Source organism: Natator depressus, chromosome 4, assembly GCF_965152275.1.
Source record: "Natator depressus isolate rNatDep1 chromosome 4, rNatDep2.hap1, whole genome shotgun sequence".
NCBI classification, from domain to species: domain Eukaryota; kingdom Metazoa; phylum Chordata; order Testudines; family Cheloniidae; genus Natator; species Natator depressus.
The window spans coordinates 135,264,087-135,285,436 of record NC_134237.1 but is presented as its reverse complement, the minus strand read 5'-3'; the positions used below and the strand labels follow the sequence as shown (position 1 = coordinate 135,285,436).

Genomic DNA, 21,350 nt, shown 5'->3' with positions numbered 1-21,350 from the left:
GAATGGTCTGGAGGATGGTGTGGATTGCACTCTCGGCGGATTTGCAGATGATACTGGGCTGGGAGGAGTGGTGGATGCGCTGGGGGGGGGGATGGGATGCGGAGGGACCTGGACAGATTGGAGGATTGGGCCGGGGGAAGTCTGATGAGGTTCAATAAGGATAAGTGCAGGGTCCTGCACTTAGGATGGAGGAATCCAGTGCGCCGCTGCAGACTGGGGACCGAATGGCTAGGCGGCAGTTCTGCGGAAAAGGACCTGGGGGTGGCGGTGGGCGAGAGGCTGGATGTGAGTCGGCAGTGTGCCCTTGTTGCCAAGAGGGCCAATGGCATTTTGGGATGTATGAGTGGGGGCATAGCCAGCAGATCGAGGGATGTGATCGTTCCCCTCTATTCGACACTGGTGAGGCCTCATCTGGAGTACTGTGTCCAGTTTTGGGCCCCACACTACAAGAAGGATGTGGATAAATTGGAGAGAGTCCAGCGAAGGGCAACAAAAATGATTAGGGGTCTAGAGCACATGACTTATGAGGAGAGGCTGAGGGAGCTGGGATTGTTTAGTCTGCAGAAGAGAAGAATGAGGGGGGATTTGATAGCTGCTTTCAACTACCTGAAAGGGGGTTCCAAAGAGGATGGCTCTAGACTGTTCTCAATGGTAGCAGATGACAGAACGAGGAGTAATGGTCTCAAGTTGCAATGGGGGAGGTTTAGATTGGATATTAGGAAAAACTTTTTCACTAAGAGGGTGGTGAAACACTGGAATGCGTTACCTAGGGAGGTGGTAGAATCTCCTTCCTTAGAGGTTTTTAAGGTCAGGCTTGACAAAGCCCTGGCTGGGATGATTTAACTGGGAATTGGTCCTGCTTCGAGCAGGGGGTTGGACTAGATGACCTTCTGGGGTCCCTTCCAACCCTGATATTCTATGATTCTATGATTCTATGATAGCCCCTCAAAACATGTCCCCATCTGCCTTTCACAGAAGCCCCTTTTCTGATCACCCCTCGTTTCTGTACTGGAAGATGGGAAAATCCTGTCAGGATTCTGTCTGTGTGTTCATGTGTTGTAAATTGTCCATATATCAAAGATATTGTCTACATCCAGCATTTAATGCTACCAGTAAAAACATAATGTGAGGGGAAAGTAGTAGCTCGTGAGGAAGAACGAATAATCTGTGTGAAATATTGAGCCTGTAAAAGCAGCGTTTTTCCTTCTGAGTGGAGTGCTGGTGTTTCTGACTTTCATTTCCATAAATCAACGATAAAAAATGTAACAATAACAAAGACTGGCTTCTGTTGCTGCAGGAGGGAAGGGTAAACACCTTCCAAACGGGTTGGAGACCTGGGGACGGACCGTGCAACGCATTCTTACAGGCGTAATCCTCACTCATGTGAGGAGGTCCACTGACGGGGTCCCGTTGGCAAGTTCCTGGTAGAGCTGATTGGAAAACCGGCTTGACAATGTCACGACACTTTTTAAAAAAATCCTTTGCTGGTTTTACTTTGGGCGCTATTGAAATATTATAACCAGCTCTGGAGTTGGTCCAAAAATAGAGAAAAATGGAGATTAAATGTTTCATGGGTGGGGGGGAGGGGGAATTTCCCTTTGAATTTCCAATCAAATACGTTGACAAACCACATTTGAAATATTTTCCACTGCTCGAGTTCCAAGCCTGAAGCAATGGACAGGGACACAGGAGACCTGGGTTCTGTTGCTGGCTCTGCCGTTGGGCTACTGACCCTGAGCAAGTCACTTTGCTGTTCTGTACCTCAGTTTCCTCATCTGTCGAACGGGGATGATGATACTGAACTCCTTTGTACAGCACTTTGAGATCTACGGGTGCAAAGCACTGCATAAAAGCTAGGTATTGATGATGATGATAAGGAAATAACCTTGGAGTTAAAGTCTGAAATCTGGTTCCCACTGAGTTGATATGTAGCCTAAGGAGAGGCAGACTTTGCTGTAATGCATCTTTTATAGCGATGTTAATAGAGCCTATGTCTCGGGTGGGGGGCGGTGGGGATCCTCACAGTATGTGGTGCTAGCCTTTTACCATTTCTCCTGTCTTGCATGAAAGTGAGTGTCTTGTTTACTCTTTACTTGGTGTTATTCAACAGGGTTCACCCTGGACTGTAAGAAATGCCCTGCAAAACAGGAATTAATTTTAAATGACCAACACCAATGCTGTCAGTGCTACTTACTATAAATGGGAAGCCAGTGTATATTTCTAGTCCAAATTAAAAAAATAAAGATCCAAGGCAATGCAGCAGCTAATACATTTATGAAGGATGTTGCAGTACATATGCGTCCAATGGTGGAATCACTCAACTCTGCAACTGTATGAGGCCATTTAATTTTCCATGCAATCTCACACTTTGTGTCACAGAATCCAATATACTGGTCAAACTGCATGGTATAGACCAGTGTACCCGTGTCAAGGCAAGATCCTTGCATGTTCCTGCAATTAAATCCTGAATTACTCACCTCTGCATGTGCAGGATCCTGAGAACACAAACCCAAACTCCTGTTTAGTTAAAACAAGGTTGGTAATCCAAAAGCTTAGGCTAAGGGAAACCTTTTCTCAAGAGTGAGTTCTATTAAGTATTACACCTTTACTATTGGTAGCCCTCTGTGGAGCAGTTGCAGATTCCAGGGCTTTGCAGGTCCACTCCTGTTAGAGGAAAAACCAGTGGCATAACATCTGGGGGGAAGAGAGGTGTGTCTTAGAAATCCTGGCCCCATTGAAGTCAGTGGCAAAACTCCCATTGATTTAAATACAGCCAGGATTTTACCCTGGATGTTTTCTTAACACAGCTTCTTTATCAACACTGCATGCACCAGTCCTTGAACAGAGGTGGGCACAAACAGCATCTCCCTTTTCAGAAATCTCATTCCAAACCCCAGTGCCTTATTCTCGGGAGCCATCTCTGCCCCAAGAATATACTCCTAATTAAAGAGCCTAAGGCAGAGGGTAAACTCTCTTGCTGTTTGCAACAGCTCCCCCCAAAGACCCTGCTTGCCAGAACTAATGACAAGATGGCATTTCTTCAAGGAATGTACACTGCTTGTAACAGCACTCTCTAGTGACTCCTGCCATAACAATACACTGGTTCTCAAGTTTTCCATACCAGGACCCTGTTCACTTCTAGCTTGCACCTCATTCCCATTGAGCAATATGATAACTGTAGGGTTGTCCAAACCTCTCGAGATGCCTTAGGGTCATTATCCCCACAATGAGAACCCCTCATTTAATACATCTTACTGTTAATCTCATGGTTTCCAACTGGACTGGACAAAGGATTAGAAGATACATACAGAGCTCAGCCCTGACCCGCAGAGTATGGCCTAAATGACCTACGAGGTCTTGTCCACATATAGTTATGATTGTGACTTTCATAACTCCTTGTCTCAGAGCATACTTAATGGAACTAAGCTGGGACCAAATAGCTAAATCCTCTGCCAATTAAAAACTGACACTCTAGACCTTATTTTCCACAGCTTTGCACCCTGTGTTGTCATTGTCATTTACATTCACAGGGCCCAGGCGCAAAAGGCTGTCAGCACTGTGAGTGAGTGGAAAATTCTAATTGGGAACCCACTTTGCACAGGTGTAAATGACAATGAAAGGTGAGAATCGGGTCCCAGATAACCATTATGGGCCAGATCCTGCCTCCCTTACAGTTGGTGTAAATCAGGAGTAACTGGAACTCCACTGAAGTCTAGGGAGCTACGCCTGCATAAAGCTGGTGTGCGATCAGAATCTGGTCTTTTAAGTGCAATGGAAAGTGCTTCCCCATTTCTCTCTCCTCCGTTTCCCACATTCCCTTTTTCTTTTCTCTGAAGAAGCTGCTGATTATAATTACAGTGCAGGCTGAGGTGGCAGCTTAGCGGAGCAGGACTTTCTATTTTTGTGCTTTGTGCATTGTCAGATAAAATTACCCGGATTATTTGTTGTTGTGGTTGATGCATTGAATAGATTTGATATTTAAATCAGGCAGTGTTTACGGTGGACTGCCAGTCTGTGTCGGGAGGGGAGAGACTGTATTTTTGTGTATTCCAGTGAAATTTTTTAATTTTTTTTTAAACTAGGCAGCTAAAGTTGAAGACTAAATCATAGTGTTACAAGGAAGGACCTGATTCTGGTGAGAAGCAATTTGCTCCTTAAGGAGTCCCACTGAGATTCACCCTTCCCCCCCGCCCCATCAGCTTTAGGGTTCTTATGTGCCTAATATTATTGGATAGTGAAGACCTGGCATGAAGGGAGAATGTGGCTCACCTTCTGTATCACTTGTCATTCCCTACAGGTTATTTCCAAGTGTGTTGTCCAGCCCATCATCCCTTCTCAGGTCCCACCAGGGCCTTCTCAAAAGCCCTTCATCGCCAACACACTTGTAAGCAGAGTCAGGATGAGCTCTACCCTGACATCTGGTGGCGAGTCATGGTGGGTTGTGGAAAAGAACTTCAGGGGCTGATCTCATTTGCATAGACACACCCATCCCGCCTAGATGGTCACTTTGGCTGCTGTAGGAGCCCCAGTTTCTCTGTTATTGGGGCAGGAATAAACTGTTGTTATCCCGATTATGTGAATCAAGGACAGTGGAACTGTACTTGGCCTTTTGTTATGATGGAGGGACTCACCATCAACTAAGCAGCACTCGCTAGGCAAGGATCATGGGTTCCAAAACCCAGTGAATAGAGAGAGGCTGGGGATAGGTATTAATACCAGATGGTATGGGCCCTGTGGTGAGGGCCTTAGATGCTAATTGCACTTCCTTCTCTCTCCACTGTGGAATATCAGAGCTAATTTTGATTCCATTAGGAGTCTAGTTACAGGCTGCTGAGCTGAATTCACTTTGGGCCAATGGTGCACTAGCACTGAGGCTCCCCTACTACAAGCTGAAATCACAAAAGAGCTAAACTTACTAAGAGCTGAAATCACTGAGTGTTGCGTTAAGTAGTGGGGGAGCCTGAAGATATATTGTGGAGCAGTTTGCAGGACGGCTGGCAGAGCGGCTCTTGGAGCAGAGCAGTTCGCAGGACAGCTGGAGTGGCTCATGGGACGGCTGGCAGAGCAGAGCGGCTGGAGGAGCGGAGCAGTTTGTGGGATGCCTGGAGCAGCTCATGGGGGCGGCTGGCAGAGCGGAGCAATTAGTGGGATGGCTGGTGGAGTGGAGCAGAGCCTCATGGAGAGGTGGGGCAATCGGCTTTGGACCACGTAAGGTGCTCCTTAACCCCCCCCATCTCCACCCAGGTTGGGAGGTAAAACTCTGCAGATAAACTTTCAAACTCTGGCGCTACACTGACCAGGGACAGAGACTTTTGGGGTGTTGGACTTTTGGGACTTTGGGTGATTTTGGGTTGCTGGACTCAAGAACCAAAGGGAAAGGACATGCCCCAATTTGCTTGAGGTGGGTTTTTTGCTCATGGGTTGTGTTATGAATCCTGTTGGTGGTGTTTCCCCAACATAATGCCACATTGTTTCTCTCTGTTATTAAAAGGCTTTGCTACACTCAGACTCTGTGCTTGGGAGAGGGGAAGTATTGCCTCTTGGAGGCGCCCAGCAGGGGTGGTATATATTTGTCACTGGGTGGGGGCTCGAGCCGGTTTTGCATTGTGTTATTGGAATGGATCCCCTAGATACTGAACCCGGCCCTCGTTGCTGCCAACTCTGATGGGCAGAAGGGTTACTGGAATGTTCCTCTTCATTCACCTTGGTGGTTTAGCCTGGGTCACCATTGTTCTATCCAGTCTACCCAACAAGGACCATCAACAGTGAACTCGGAGTGAATCTCTGTAGCCAGGACCAAAGCCAGCCACAGGGAACCATAGGGAGTGGAATCGGTGCAGGTCCACTGTTCACAGGAGGAGGGGAGGATTCCAGACGGCTACGCAGTGTGGAGGTACAGCTCCCTGAAGGTATTTTTTTTGTTTTGTTTTGCTCAGCAGTGGTATGAATGCGGCCAGAGGATCTGCCCCCGTGTAACACTGACAGACCCTGGTCGTCGTCATCCGGAATCAAACCTGGGACCTCTTGAGCTTAATGTTGGAGCCTCTACTGCCTGCTCTAAAAGACATGTCTCTCTTCGGCAAGGCTGTAGCAGGCTCATCAATCTCTAGCTGGTCTAGCCGCCAACAGAAGGGAACAGAGTGCCATGCTAAGCAGGCCTGGGTTACACCTGCAGCCCTCCCCACAGAGAATGGGCACGTCAGGGACTGTATGTAGCTGCCAGCCTACTCTCCAACCCCGCTGGGGGGATTTCTCCCTCTTGCCTCCAACCAGTACCTAGCCCAGTTACTCAGGTAGGGACCAGGGGGTCGCATTCGGCCCATAGCGAACTCTCCTATCCATAACAGATTTTCCTAGCCCATCAGAGAGACCTTTCCTCATGTGCATTCATTTAGGGTCAAACCTGGCCACTACATTCTCGGCCATCACCCAGGCAAAAGCACCGCTGGCTGCAGCTGGAGTTGTGGGTTCTCAGGGAGTCGGAAGCTGGGCACCCCAAGACAGAGATGGCCAAAGTTAAACACTGCTTTCTGAGCATAGGTGGTCTGTGCAAGGCCCCGGGGGGAGTCAGTAGGCCTGGCAGGTGAGTCCTGCAAGAGGTGTTAATTCCAGGGGACAGCAAGCTGTTTGGTGCCTCAGAGATGGGGCAGGTCCAGAATTGGGTGGGGGAACTGCCAGGTGGGAGGCTGTGAAGTAAGAGAGCAGATGCTGGGGGTGGTTTGTGGCAGTGGAAAGACTGGGCATTAGCAGAAGAAAACAAGCAGAGGAGGAAGGGGCATTCTGGGAGTGGCAAGAGAGCTGTGAGGGAGGGGGTGGACTTGGCAGTTGAGGTGGTTGTGGGAAGGATCAGAAATTGAGGAATCTGATATTTCAAGGGTTAAAAGAAGAGCTGGGCAAACCCCAGGGGTCCCTGCCAACCTTGTGTTCTGTGTCAATGCCTGTGAATTTGCAAACCACTGAGTGCCAATTGCAAATTCTGATTGCCTCAAACAGACACAATATCTCAAATGGAAACTCCTCCACACCCCACTCCCTAAAAATCCCACCAAGTTCCATCCAAAACACCATAAATCCCTCCCTGGCAAACCTGAACTCAGTGAAACCCAAGCCAAACTCAGCCTGCCTGGTGCCGGGTTTCACTTGAAAAACCTCTTCACAGTTCCATTTACCACCCCAGCCCAAGATGGGACCGAGCTGCTGAGTGTGAAGCCAGATCTGGGGTTTGGGTCAGGACCATCTCTCGCTGCAACTTAGGCACATGGAACCCCTTTGTCACCCCGTCGGGGACTCGCTGCCGGGGAGCACAAGCATTAAGGCTGGGTGGGATTCCCCTCACTAGGGCAGCGATTCATACGTCTGTTGAACAAACCGCTGCAAAGCAAAGGTGTGTAACATGCCCACTGCCGACGAGGACCCTGTTTGTCCCAAATAAATTGCTCAAGAGCAATTCAGCCGTGGGAAAACACGGCATTTGCAAGTGTGTCTAGGCCAGGGAGACCAATGGTGATCTGATGAGCCTCAGCTGTGCAAGTTTAAAGCTGCCTGCGGGGGTCTGGGTCTCAATTGTCTGATTTTTTCTTTCCCCAAGGAATTTAACCGATTTTTAGCAAGGAGAATGCCTGGGTGGCTTGATCATTTGTGTCCGTTCCTCCCTTTGCCTTCCCTTGTTTGGGGCATCGCATCTGCCTGTGCACATCTGGCAAACTCCCTCCAACATCTGCGCTGGATTCTGGGCAGAGAGATCGTACAGCCCTTGGCCCAGGCATGTGGGGGGTGAGCAGCGAACCCACAGAAGGAATAAAAGGAAAGAGGGCGAAGGTGGGTGATGGGTTCATGCCATTCTCACATACAGACCATTCTGTTGGTGAGTGGTGTGTGCTCACTCAGAGGATAGAGAGTGGATCATGCTGTATCTGGTCGGCAGCGGGGCAGAACGTACCAACAATAAAATAGCTCCTTGCCTCTTGGTCCATCTCTTCTGCCAATTGCCCTCCTCTTTCATTGCTTTCTAAAGCTTTCCCCTTCCACGCTGCTACCAACAGCAATACCAGCAGAAATGCCCAGGGCTAATTTATGGTCGCAGCTGAGCCATAGATGCTACACGGGGCTTATGGTGAGACCATGTGTCGAGGGAAACATCTGCAGTTCAAAGAAAAGATGATTTAAAGTGCTGAGAAGTAACAAAGCTTTTAAGGAACAAACCTTGGGAATAAAACTGCATGGTCCACCTGAAAGGCATCTTACCTGCCCGTGTTCAGAGCACTGTGACAGACGGCTTAGTGAAAACAATTGCTAATGTTAATTAAGCTGGAAAACTTCCCAGATTTCAAGAGGGAGAGCGTTTGCTTGGATAATCGTTCAGATAGCTGATGCCCTGCTTGGATAGCATATAGTTGGGAAGACAGATTACTCACTCAGAAGCAGATAATCATACAATTGCAGCAGTTCAGCCAGAGCCCATATTTACTCGAGGCTGGAGCAGGATTATTCCCTACAGCATCTTGTCCGGTGCTTTGAGCAGCTTAGGTTTCAGTGACCCAAGTGATGTGGTTTCTCTGCTGGGAGAGTATTCTCTAGCCTAATAGATCTCACTGTTAGGAAATTCTTCCAGGTGTTCTTCCTAAATCCTCCTTCACTTAATTTCATCCCAATGCTGCTGGATGATGATAATCAAGCTCCCTTATGCAATGGCAAGAGCTCACAGCTGTGGAAGGGCTGGAAAGAGAGGACAGGGCTTAATCAACGTGTCCCCAGATCCTCAGCTGGTATAACTCGTAATAGTTCCATTGGCTTCTACAGAGCTTTGCCAATCTGCACCCGCTAACGATCGGGCCAATAGACATTAACTTCCCTGCCACCACATCCCCATCCCTTGTAACTGAAATCCGTGGCCAGTGCCAGCCTGAGAGTGGTGAATATCAGCTAAGAGCTGTGGAGTAAATAGACATTATTGTCGTCATGGGATGGGAATATTATTTTTTCTTAAAAAAAAAAAAACGTTAAAAATAAAATGAGGGATGCACAGAGCCTCCCTGGAAACCCCTGGTCTCACTTCCAGTTTTATTGGAGGCCATGTGATGGCTCCTATTTTCTGCTTCAGTGAGGAGACTTTCAGTTTTTGGATGTGGTGAGCTCTGAGTCCTGGCTAGCAGTTCAGATGCCCATTGGTATTGCAGTTAAGTCTCTTTGGGTTTCTGACCAGGTGATGCTCCCCAGAAGGCTCCGTAACACTTTGTGAAGGGACAGAAGATCAGTGGTGCTGAGATCCCACTGAAGCCACGGGCGTGAGGCTAGGTGGCGAGACAAGCACTGGTCAAGAAAGAGGAAAGCTTCTGGCCTTAAACTCCATGACTCTCTATGATGTGGTTCCTGTTCCATTTTCAGCATGATGCTATGTTGAGTTCTCCCGAGGATGATGGACTATGCCCAGTCAGCAGCATGGTTTTATTGACAACTGTGTGCAATGAGAGTTACTCACAGGTATCCTCAAAACACGGGTTCTTTTCCCATCTCTGTTTCTCCCTTCACTTTCATAGAATCATAGAATATCAGGGTTGGAAGGGACCTCAGGAGGTCATCTAGTCCAACCCCCTGCTCAAAGCAGGACCAATCCCCAATCAGATCATCCCAGCCAGGGCTTTGTCAAGCCTGACCTTAAAAACTTCCAAGGAAGGAGATTCTACCACCTCCCTAGGTAACGCATTCCAGTGTTTCACCACCCTCCTAGTGAAAAAGTTTTTCCTAATATCCAACCTAAACCTCCCCCACTGCAACTTGAGATCATTACTCCTTGTCCTGTCCTCTTCTACCACTGAGAATAGTCTAGAACCATCCTCTCTGGAACCACCTCTCAGGTAGTTGAAAGCAGCTATCAAATCCCCCCTCATTCTTCTCTTCTGCAGACTAAACAATCCCAGTTCCCTCAGCCTCTCCTCATAGGTCATGTGTTCCAGACCCCTAAATATTTTTGTTGCCCTTCACTGGACTCTCTCCAATTTATCCACTTTATTCTTCCCACTCTCATGCTTATTTGCATTATAGTAGCTCCTGGAAGACCCAGCCGAAATCAGGGCCCTGTTGTGCTAGATATTGTACAGACATATAGTAAGAGACAGTACTTGCCCTGAAGAATTTACAAAGTACAACTCACCTAGGATTTGGTGGATTTGCCATCGAAATATTTAAATCCAGACTGGGCGTTTTTCTGTATATATGCTCTAGCTGAACCAGAAGCTATGGGCTTGATGTAGGGATTAGCAGGTGAGATTCCCTGGCCTGTGTTATGAAGGAGGTAGACAAGGTAGAAGAGAGGTGGGCAGGAGGGAAGGGATTTGCCCCCACTCGCCCAGCGGGTCAGCGACGGAGCTGGAGGTGTACTACTCACGTTCGTTAATCACCCTCACTGTTAAAAAAAGAGTGGTGCTAATTTCTAATTCGAATGTATCTGGCTTCAGCCTCCAAACTCTGGTTCTTCTTCTGCCTTTTCCCGCTGGATTAAAGGGCCCTTCTAATGTCTGGTATTTTCTCCCTGATAAGGTACTCCCCTGTAGTCAAGTCACTTCTCAATCTTCTTTCTGATAAACTAACCAGATGGAGCTCTTTCCGTCTCTTGCTGTGAGGCATTTTCTCCAGCCCTCAAATAATTTTTGTGGCTCTTTCCTGCCTGATCTCCAATTTTTTGACAACTTGTTTAAAGTGTGGGCACCAGAACTGGATGCAGTATTCCCGTATCGGTCTCACTAATGCCATGCACAGAGGTAAAATCGCCTCCTTACTCCCACCCACGATTCCCCAGTTTGTACATCCACGGATCACATTCGCTGTCCTTGCAATAGCATCACTCCGGGAGCTCCCAGTGAGTTGTTTCTCCACTGTAACCCCTCCATCCCGTTCAGCATCCCAGCTTTGCATAAAACAGCCCCCCATTCTGTAGGTAGGGCCTGCATCCTTTGTTCCAAGATGCATAACTCTGCATTGGCTGTATTAAACCATATTTCATTTCAATGAGCCAAGTGATCCAGATGGCTGTGTGTGACTGCCCTGTCCTCCTCATTATTTACTATTCCACCAACCTTTGTGCCATCCACAAACTTTATCAGCTGCGATTTTTGTATTTACTTCCAGATCATTGATGAAAATGTTGCATTATGGCAGGACTGGTACAGATCCCTGCAGAATCCCACTAGAAATACCCCTATTCAGTGATGTGTCCCCATTGACAACTAGTTTTTGAGATCTGTTGCTTAGCCAGTTCTTAATCCATTTAACATGTACTTTACTGATACTGTGTGGTTCTAATTTTTTAATCAGAATGCTGTGTGGTACTAAGTCAAATGATTTCCAAAAGTATATTCGATATTCACAGTTCCCAAACTTGTAATGTCATCAAAGAATGAAATCAGGGTTGTTTGACAAGACCTATTTTCCATAAATCTATGTAGGTTGTATATTTATCTTCCTGTCCTTTAATTCTTTATCAGTTGAATCCTGCATTGGCTTTTTTATTACTTTTCCAGGGATTGATATCAAGCTAACTGGCTTATAGCTTCCCAGATCATCCTGCTTTCCTTTTTTTTGAATATTACCACAACATTAGCACTCTTCCAGTCTTCTGGCAGTTCCCCAGTATTCCAAGGTTTATTAAAAATTAACATTAGCAGGCCAGAGGGTTCCTCAGCCAACTCTTTTAGGACTCTTGGGTGCAAGTTGTCCAGGTCTGGTGATTTAAATATATTTATCTTGGTGTGATGGAGCCTGCAGGCCCCACCCCACTATACCTGCAGCAGATGGCACTTGTGGTTGGGGAAGGTAACAGAAGAAGCTCCAGTTCAGTTTGGGACTGGCCAGGAAGGAGAGCAGAGCTCTGTGTCCCTCTTGGTGAGGAAAACTTGGGTACAACCAAGAGTCTGAGACAGCTTGCTGCCTGGATGAGCCTCCCAGTAGATGGTATGACTGGCTCTAGAGAGACCAACTGAAGCACTGGCTGCATGAAGACAAGCCCTAAATAGAAGGGTGAGGTCCAGCCAAAGACTCCTTGGTGAGTCCTGTTTAGGGTTCTTAGCATTGCTTTCTTTTTGGATTTTAATACCCTGGAAGAGGTGGGATACAAGGATGCCTTACCCAGGGGGCTAAAGCACCACTGTGCCGGACCCTATGAGATGCAGCAACCGGCTGTCAGAGACCCCACAACAGGGTGAGTAGTGCCCAACTGGGTCACAAGGGGGCACTACAGAGGCCAGCTCTGTGACACCCCTAGCAGATATTGTCTATCTTCCTCTTCAGACTGGAAAATTCTTCATCATCCTCATGTGATATGAGTTGACTTGGAAGGATTAGATGTTTATCGGTGAACATCAATCTCACTGTGCGCATACAAGCCAATGGAAACATATTTCCACCAATAATAATTGAAATTTACAGATAGGCAAAGGAAGAAAAACGCTGTTTGAGAACTTTTTTGAGTTTGATTTAAGGATATTTACTTGGTACATTGTGGCATGTGATGTTGACAGTTCGGGTTTTAGCAGTTGTAAAGCTTTAACTCTTTGAATCTCAGTCTACTGTCATTAAATAATTGTCTGACCCTCCCCCCCATCAGTTTCCCACAACTGTGAAAACATATGTTTATAGAAACAGAAAAAATGCTTAAAAATAAACATCGATATTATCCATCAACATTATAAAATTGAAATTCTGCCAAGGCTAGATCTGCATACATAATCCTGCTTCTTTCCGAATACAGAACAGAAATATTTTATTGAATGCTTCTGCCTTTGTGCATTGTTAACAATTTTACCATCACCATCTAATAATGGGCCCATACTGTGGCTAGCATTTCTTTTTTCCCAATATACAAGCTCCTTCTTATTGTCTTTAGCCTTTCCAGCCATCGATTTTTCTCTCATGTCCCTAGCTTCCTATATCAATTTTCTGCACTTCACAACTTCCAATTTATATTGGTTGCTATCTAGTCCTTTTTTCCCATTTGTTATATATTGCTTTTTTAAAATTTCTAATTGCTGCCTTCATTTTGCCATTGAACTATAATGGGCTTTTAGTCAAAGAAATCCTCTTTCTTGATTGTGGAATCATGACTTTTATGATGGATCAGACCTCAATTGTGTTAGGTGCTGTACAAAAAGACAGTCCCTTCCCCAAAGAGCTTACAATCCTAACACAAAACAAGAGGGAACAGATGGAGACCGACAGACAGGGACAGGGACAGCACAAGAATATGAGACAAACGTTTCTGTTTGCAAAATCTCAGATGCAGATAAATTTGGTCACGTTCAGATCAGGAAGACTCAATATGGATCCACCACGGGCAAGTCATGCCAGACCAACCTGATTGCCTTCTATGATGAGATAACTGGCTCTGTGGATATGGGGAAAGTGGTGGACGAGATATATCTTGACTTTAGCAAAGCTTTTGATATGGTTTCCCACAGTATTCTTGCCAGAAAATTAAAGAAGTGTGGATTGGATGAATGGACTATAAGGGGGATAGAAAGCTGGCTAGATTGTCGGGCTCAAAGGGTAGTGATCAACGGCTTGATGTCTAGTTGGCAGCCGGTATCGAGCGGAGTGCCCCAGGGGTCGGTCCTGGGGCCGGTTTTGTTCAACATCTTTATCAGTGATCTGGATGATGGGATTAATTTCACCTTCAGCAGGTTCGCAGATGACACTAAGGTGGGGGAAGAGGTAGATAAACTGGAGGGTAGGGATAGGGTCCAGAGTGACCTAGACAAATTGGAGGATTGCATCAAAAGAAATCTGATGAGGTTCAACAAGGACAACTGCAGAGTCCTGCACTTAGGACGGAAGAATCCCACGCACCGCTACAGGCTGGGGACAGACTGGCTAAGCAGCAGTTCTGCAGAAAAGGACCTGGGGATTACAGTGGACGAGAAGCTGGATATGAATCAGCAGCATGCCCTTGTTGCCAAGAAGGCCAACGGCATATTGGGCTGTATTAGTAGGAGCATTGCCAGCAGATTGAGGGAAGTGATTATTCCCCTCTATTCGGCACTGGTGAGTATTGTGTCCAGTTTTGGTCCCCCCACTACAGAAGGGATGTGGACAAATTGGAGAGAGTCCAGCGGAGGGCAACGAAAATGATTTACGAGGAGAGGCTGAGGGAACTGGGGTTATTGAGTCTGCAAAGAAGAGTGAGGGGGGATTTGATAGCTGCCTTCAACTACCTGTCTCTCCCAAAAAGAATTGGTCCAATAAAAGATATTACGTCACCCACCTTGTCTCTCTCTCCCAGCTCAAAAACAATTGAAAAGCTTTCAGTGAACATCAGGCCCAGTTCAGCCCTTTCATAAGTGGATTTAACTCCAGGTTCTTCATTGAAATAGAGCTGTGTTCACTCTCTCACACCAAGGCTGAACGGAAGCAAAGGTCTTGAGTTCTCAGTCGCTAATGAAACCTAAGGGCAAGATTGGTGGTTTCTTTGTGAATATTTTGCTCATGCAGGATGATTTAGTTGGGGTTGGTCCTGCTTTGAGCAGGGGGTTGGATTAGATGACCTCCTGAGGTCCCTTCCAACTCTGATATTCTATGATTCTACCTAGGGACACACTTATTATGTATTAATTGCATTATTGTAGCACCTCGAAGCCCCAGTCATGGACCCGGACCCCACTGAGTTAGGTACTGTACAAAGATAGAAGAAAAGATATTCCCTGCTCCCAAAGGGTTTACAGTCTAAAGACCTAAGACCAGAGACAGCAGGTACAGACCTGAGACAAGATACAGACCCATGGGGGAGAATAAGGAAACAATGAGACAGGATCGTTCAGCCTGATGGGCCGTGGTGTCAGCGCAGCAGTCGCCTAACCCTTGCCAAATTTTTTGTAGGCATCCTGGCCAAGGAGAATCCTGGGGAGAGATTTGCCATAAAGAGGCTTCCTGCAAATAAACACGAACACAGTGTACTGTCAAACTGCAAGCTTAAGAATAAGGAAAATGGGCACTCAGTGTTTGACCATAAAAATACTGGAAAAGATGCTCCACAATGAGGTGGAATTAGATGAAATTCTAGCCACTCAGAATACATTATCCCTGCAGCATGTTCCCGAAATCACTCTCTGAATTGCGGAGTAATTTGCTCTTAGCCTCTGCAGTCTTTTTTTTTTTCTCAATAGCAATCATTTGGGAGCTCATTTCTCACTTATCTTACTCCCAAAGGAAATATTTTACAACGGACAATGGTGATGTGTCATCATGACGTTAAGGGTCACTCATTCAGCGGCTATAATGTGCAGTTTCCCAATTACCTGCCTGTAATCACGGCGCTAAACTGCTTCTGGAGGGACTTGCATGTTCTTTAACCCTTTGCTGAATCATCAAGGCTTCCATCATTCATTTCAGCAGCCGTGAACCTGGTTTACCAGCAGATCAAGATATGTAGATCTGCCTGGCAAGAATCCATCTGAAACAAATTCTTAGCACTATGCAAAGGTCTGCTGCAGGGGATTAATTGTGGACTATGGGTTTTCTCTCTTTTAGGTCATCAGTTCAAGTCCATCCCAGATCAATGATAGGTGGAAGTTATTTCCCTCTGAGAGCTGTCTTCAGTCATAGCCTATGTGAAATGAGCACCACTGATGAGTGGCAAAGTGTTCCTGTCACAGCTTGCGCTCATTGGTAGCCTCAGCAGAAAGGCAAAAAATGCAATGAGTTATAAAAAGAAAACACACTTCTCTTGTGAAGTTATGCTGGCAATGCACTCTGGGGAAAACTTTCCCTGCTCCGTGGCTGAGTAGAGGACTTTAAACTGATGGCTCTGCATTCTAGTCTTTTTTACAAGTATTAGCAATTCATTTTTAAAACAACTAAAGCATTGAACAACTAAAGCAAGAGATGTTAAGAGTAACAAGAAGGGTTTCTTCAGGTATGTTAGCAACAAGAAGAAAGTCAAGGAAAGTGTGGGCCCCTTACTGAATGAGGGAGGCAACCTAGTGACAGAGGATGTGGAAAAAGCTAATGTACTCAGTGCTTTTTTTGCCTCTGTCTTCACGAACAAGGTCAGCTCTCAGACGACTGCACTGGACAGCACAGCATGGGGAGGAGGTGACCAGCCCTCGGTGGAGAAAGAAGTGGTTCGGGACTATTTAGAAAAGCTGGACGAGCACAAGTCCATGGGGCCAGATGCGCTGCATTCGAGAGTGCTAAAGGAGTTGGCGGGTGGTGAAACACTGGAATGCGTTACCTAGGGAGGTGGTAGAATCTCCTTCCTTTGAGGTTTTCAAGGTCAGGCTTGACAGAGCCCTGGCTGGGATGATTTAGTTGGGGGTTGGTCCTGCTTTGAGCAGGGGGTTAGACTAGATGACCTCCTGAGGTCCCTTCCAACCCTGATATTCTATGATTGAGGACTGATTCTCCCCTGACTTACACTTTGTATTGTGCAAAATGCTGCCTGATCAGGATGGTAGTGATTTACACACTCTTTGCACCGGTATCAGTGACGACACAAGGTACAAGGCAGTGGAATATCAAGCCCTGGTGTTTTAAAACACAAAACCAAACCCACAACCTCTTCGTGTCCTAGCCTCGCAACAGCTCTTCAAAAATATTATAGACTTGCACAGACATAAAATACCTTTATGATTCATAGAGTTGGTTAAAAAAATTCCATCCAAACATTTCTCACCCCCTTCCCTGAAAATGGCTTTTCAACTACATGAAAATTAATACAGAATGTTTTTCTCCAGAATGTTCAGGTGTTTGTTGAAAAAACCTAAATAATTATTTTGATGAAAAACCAAATGTCAACAAAAATGTTAAAGAATCATTTTTGTTGACATTTTTTGTGGGCAGAGAGGAAAAAGCCATTTTCCAACCCATGCTATTAGTTGATACCCCAATCCTGCAAAAACATATAAATAATAATAATAATAATAAATAATAATGGTCCTGTCAGCTCCAGTAGGACTACTCACAGACCTTAAAGTTAAGCATGTGTGTATGTCTTTATAGAATTAGGACACAAGAAAAGAAGTAGAAAAAAATCTGTCTGGATGGCATTCATACAAATCAAAAGGTTTTTATCACCTTATGTCTCACTTCAGAGACCTTTATGCTACTGTGTCTCTCTATGTATGTTGGTTGCCAATCCCAGCTAAATTTGCTGATGTCTACTATTAAAAAAACATCAAGAACTGATTTAGTAAAAGTCAATGAAATGTATATGTCGGGGGGAAAAGGGCAAGAATATTTAGAAACACTTTTTCCTTATTTTGGCATAAATTCCAGACCCTGGTCTGGCTCACCATTAGGGTTGCCAGGTGTCTGGTTTTCGACCGGAATGCCTGGTCAAAAAGGGACCCTGGCGGCTCCGGTCAGCACCGTTAAAAGTCCGGCTGGCGGTGCTGCGGGTCTAAAGGCAGGCTAGTCCCTACCTGTCGGCACTGTGCTCCGCACTGGAAGAGCCCAGCAGATCCGGCTCCTAGGCTGGGGGGCCTCGTGGCTCTGCACACTGTCCTTGTCCCAAGCATCGGCTCTGCACTCCATTGGCCAGGAACCGCGGCCAATGGGAGCTGGGGGGGGCCTGTGGGTGAGAGCAGCACGTGGAGCCTCCTGGCCCCCCGCCTATGAGCCGGACCTGCTGGCCACTTGTAGGGTGCAGCGTGGTGCCAGGACAAGCAGGGAGCCTGCCTTAGACCCGCAGCATCACTGACCGGGAGCCACCTGAGGTAAGCCTGGGCCCCCCCACAAGCCGGGAGCCCCCTCCTGCACCACCAACCCCTCATCCCCGACCCACCCCAGAGCTCGCACCCCCAGTTGAACCCCTCATCCCCTCCTACACGCCAACACCCTGCTTCAACCCACAGCCCCCTCCCACACTCCAAATCCCTCTGCCTCAGCCCCCAGCCTGGAGCCCCCTCCTGCAGCCCAAACCCCTCATCCCCAGACCCGCCCCAGAGCCTGCACTTCCAGTTGGACCCCTCACCGCCTCCGACACCCCAACACCCTGCTTCAACCCACAGCCCCCTCCCGAACTCCGAATCCCTCTGCCCCATCCCCAGCCTGGAGCCCTCTCCTGTACCCCCAGCCAGAACCCTCACTTCCACCTGCACCCCATCTCCCTGCCGCAGCCTGGAGCCCCCTCATGCACCCTGAACCCCTCATTTCTGGCCCCACCACGGAGCCTGCAACCCCAGTTAGAGCACTCACCCCCTCCCAAACCCCATACCCCTCATCCCCAGGCCCACCCCAGAGCCTACACCCCCAGCTGGAGCTCTCACCCCGCCTGCACCCCAACTCTTTCCCCAGCCCAGAGCCTCCTCCTGCACCCCAACCCCCTGGTCCAGCCCTGATCCCCCTCCTGCATCCCAAATCCCTCGTCCCAGGCCCCACCCCAGAGCCTGCACCCCCAGGTGGAGCCCTCACCCCCCGGTGCCCCAACCCTCCGCCCCAGCCCTGATCCCCCTCCTGCCCTCAGAACCTCTCGATCCCAGCCCAGAGCACCCTCCTGCACCCAAACCCCTTATCCCCAGCCCCAACCCAGAACCTACACCCCCAGCTGGAGCCCTCACCCCCCTCCCGCAGCCAAAACCTGCCCCAGCCCAGTGAAAATGAGCAAGTGAGTGACAGTGGGGAGAGCAAGCGACAGAGGGAGGGGGGATGGAGTGAGCAGGGGCGGGGCCTCAGAGAAGGGGTGGGGCTTCGTGGGGCAAGGGTGTTCGCTTTTGTGTGAATAGAAAGTTGGCAACCCTAGGTGCCGCGGGTGCTTTGGGGGCATCCTGGGTGCTGGGGGGGAGCAGCACACAGCTGGAGGGCACCGCAAGTGCTGTGGGGGGGGCAGCGCATGGCCTGGGACCCCCGCCGGTTCTGGCAAGGGGGGGCTGGGCAGCGACAGCCCAGGACCCTCGCTGCTGCTACTGGGGGGATGGGGGATGTGGCGGCCCGAGACCCCCGCTGCTGCTTCTAGGGGGTAGAGACGGTGCGGGGTCCCGAGACTGCCGCAGCAGTGGCCCCCGGAGCCAGCCACACCGGCTGCTGCAAAAGTCACAGAGGTCCTGGAAAGTCATGGAATCCGTGACTTCCATGACCTCCGTGACAGACTCGCAGCCTTATTTATAGTACTTAATCTTGAGACACTGGTTCTCCTGATGATTGAAATGATGGGCTTGTGCGGAATGTGAAACCAGATATTATGGGGATAACGGAAACATGGTGGGATAGTCGTCATGACTGGAGTACAGGTATTGAAGAGTACATGCTGCTCAGGAAAGACAGAAATAAAGGTAAAGGTGATGGGATATCACTGAATATTAATGAGGAGGTAGATTGTAAAGAAATTAGAAGTGATGGAATGGATAAAACAGACTCTGTTTGGGTCAATATCACTTCGGGGAGGAAACCTAACAGTGGCTCCACTGGGTTAGTGCTTGGGATATGCTGCAGACCCCAAGGATCTGATCTGGATATGGATAGAACCTCTGTCCTATTTTAATGAAATAAATACTACTGGGAATTGTGTGACTATGGGAGACTTTCATTTCCCAGATATCGCTTGGAGGACGAATGCTACTAATAAGAGTAGGGCCCAGATATTCCTGGATGTGAGAGCCGACAGATTTCTTCACCAAATAGTCACCGAACCAAGAAGAGGGGATGCCATTTTAGACTTTGTGTTGGTAAGTAGTGAGGACCTCGTAGAAGAACTGGCTGTAGGGGACAGCCTTGGTTTGAGAGATCATGAGCTAATTCAGATTAATCTAAATGGAAGGATCAACAAAACTAGGTCTGCAACTAGGACCCTTGTTTTCAAAAGGGCAAACTTTAAAAAGAAGGGAATTGGGTAGGGAACTGGACTAGACTGAAGAACTCAAGGATCTGAATGTGGAGGAGGCTTGGAATTACTTTGTCTAAATTGCACATGAATTGGAAATGGCACTTTTAAGGTCTAATTCCCCATGGCCTGCACCCTCTGTAGAATCATAGGATATCAGGGTTGGAAGGGACCTCAGGAGGTCATCTAGTCCAGCCCCCTGCTCAAAGCAGGACCAATCCCCATTTTTTGCCCCAGATCCCTAAATGGCCCCTCAAGGATTGAACTCACAACCCTGAATCACTGAGCTATCCCTACCCAATGTCGTCGCTTAACCCAATGGGAAGTGGCTGTAAAAAGGTGGCGTTCTGATTTAGTGCATTTTATATTCAACTTGCATTGATGGAAATCACTACCCAAGGTATGGCCCAATGGAAAATTACACTGACGGAGTGGCATGCATAATCACCACTTTTGCATACATAATTACCTGTCTGCACAACTAATTGACTATTTCATGGGCCCAATCTAGTTACCTCATTTTGAAAATGTGACCCTTACAGTGGAGTCTGGACTATAACACCTAAAATGAGAGGAAATGGCTGATGGTCAACCTGAAATCTTTCCTATGTGTTCTCAACTAAGGAGGGTGGGTGGTCTAAGGGCTAGGGTAATAGGATAGACGAATGGTGCAGTGGTAGGGGCCTTAGCATTAGAGCTGGGAGACTTGGATTCAGTTCCCTGCTCTTCCACAGATCTCCTGGGTGACCTTTCGCAAGTCACTTAGCCTCTCTGTTATTCTGTTCCCCATCTGTACATGTAGGATAATAGCACTGCCCTGCCTCACAGGGGTGCTGTGACAATAAATCTACTAAAGATTAGTAATCACTTTGAGATCTTCGGATGAAAAGTGTTACGTAAGAGATAGGCATTATTAACAGGCTGGGATCGTGAGGCCCTTTCGTTCATGAGTTACATGGCAAATTTGAGCTAGATTTCATGGCATTGCTTTATTCTTCCTTCTTAGCTAAGGTGGCCGATACCCCTGCCTCCCTAGATGGCATGCACAGAGAGAAGATTGCACACTTAACACAACAACACTCCAGTCCAGTTGCTCTGTTGGGCCCTCAGAGAACACGGACAGAAGTTCACAAACTGTGAGTGACTCTCAATCACGTTCTTCACAGACCTGGGCTGCATTTTAGTGGGGGTTCAGCCAGATTTCTTGTTTTCAGTGCAAAACAGATTCACATAGTTCTGACTGGACAGTTTAAACTCAGCGGTTTTGTTTGAATTTCCTTTTGCAAAACTTCAGATCTGGTCGAAATATTTTCATTGAAACATTTTATTGACAAAAAATAGCTTCTCAATGAAAACAAAAAAATGTTGCGGACAATTTTCATTTTGGCCAAAAATTTTCAGGTTTTCTTTCTTATGAAAAGCCAGAAACCAAAAAACTTTCAGTAAAAATATTTGGAGTTTAGTTTAGAAAACTTGGACTGAACACCAATGTTTTTTGCCAAAAACAACTTTCAAAAACCTGAAATTGTTCAGTTTTCTGGTTTGAATG

General features: G+C 47.3%; 1 long non-coding RNA gene across 1 annotated transcript in view; it reads left to right on the top strand.

The window, feature by feature from the left end:
- LOC141986020 (uncharacterized) overlaps nucleotides 1-20,910 on the top strand; it is a 41,847-nt gene extending 20,937 nt beyond the window's left edge. Inside the window, exons 2-3 of the long non-coding RNA XR_012639105.1 lie at nucleotides 19,516-19,646; nucleotides 20,808-20,910. This is a non-coding gene — a long non-coding RNA (uncharacterized LOC141986020). The remainder of the gene's footprint in view (nucleotides 1-19,515; nucleotides 19,647-20,807) is intronic.
- Nucleotides 20,911-21,350: the final 440 nt, after the last annotated feature.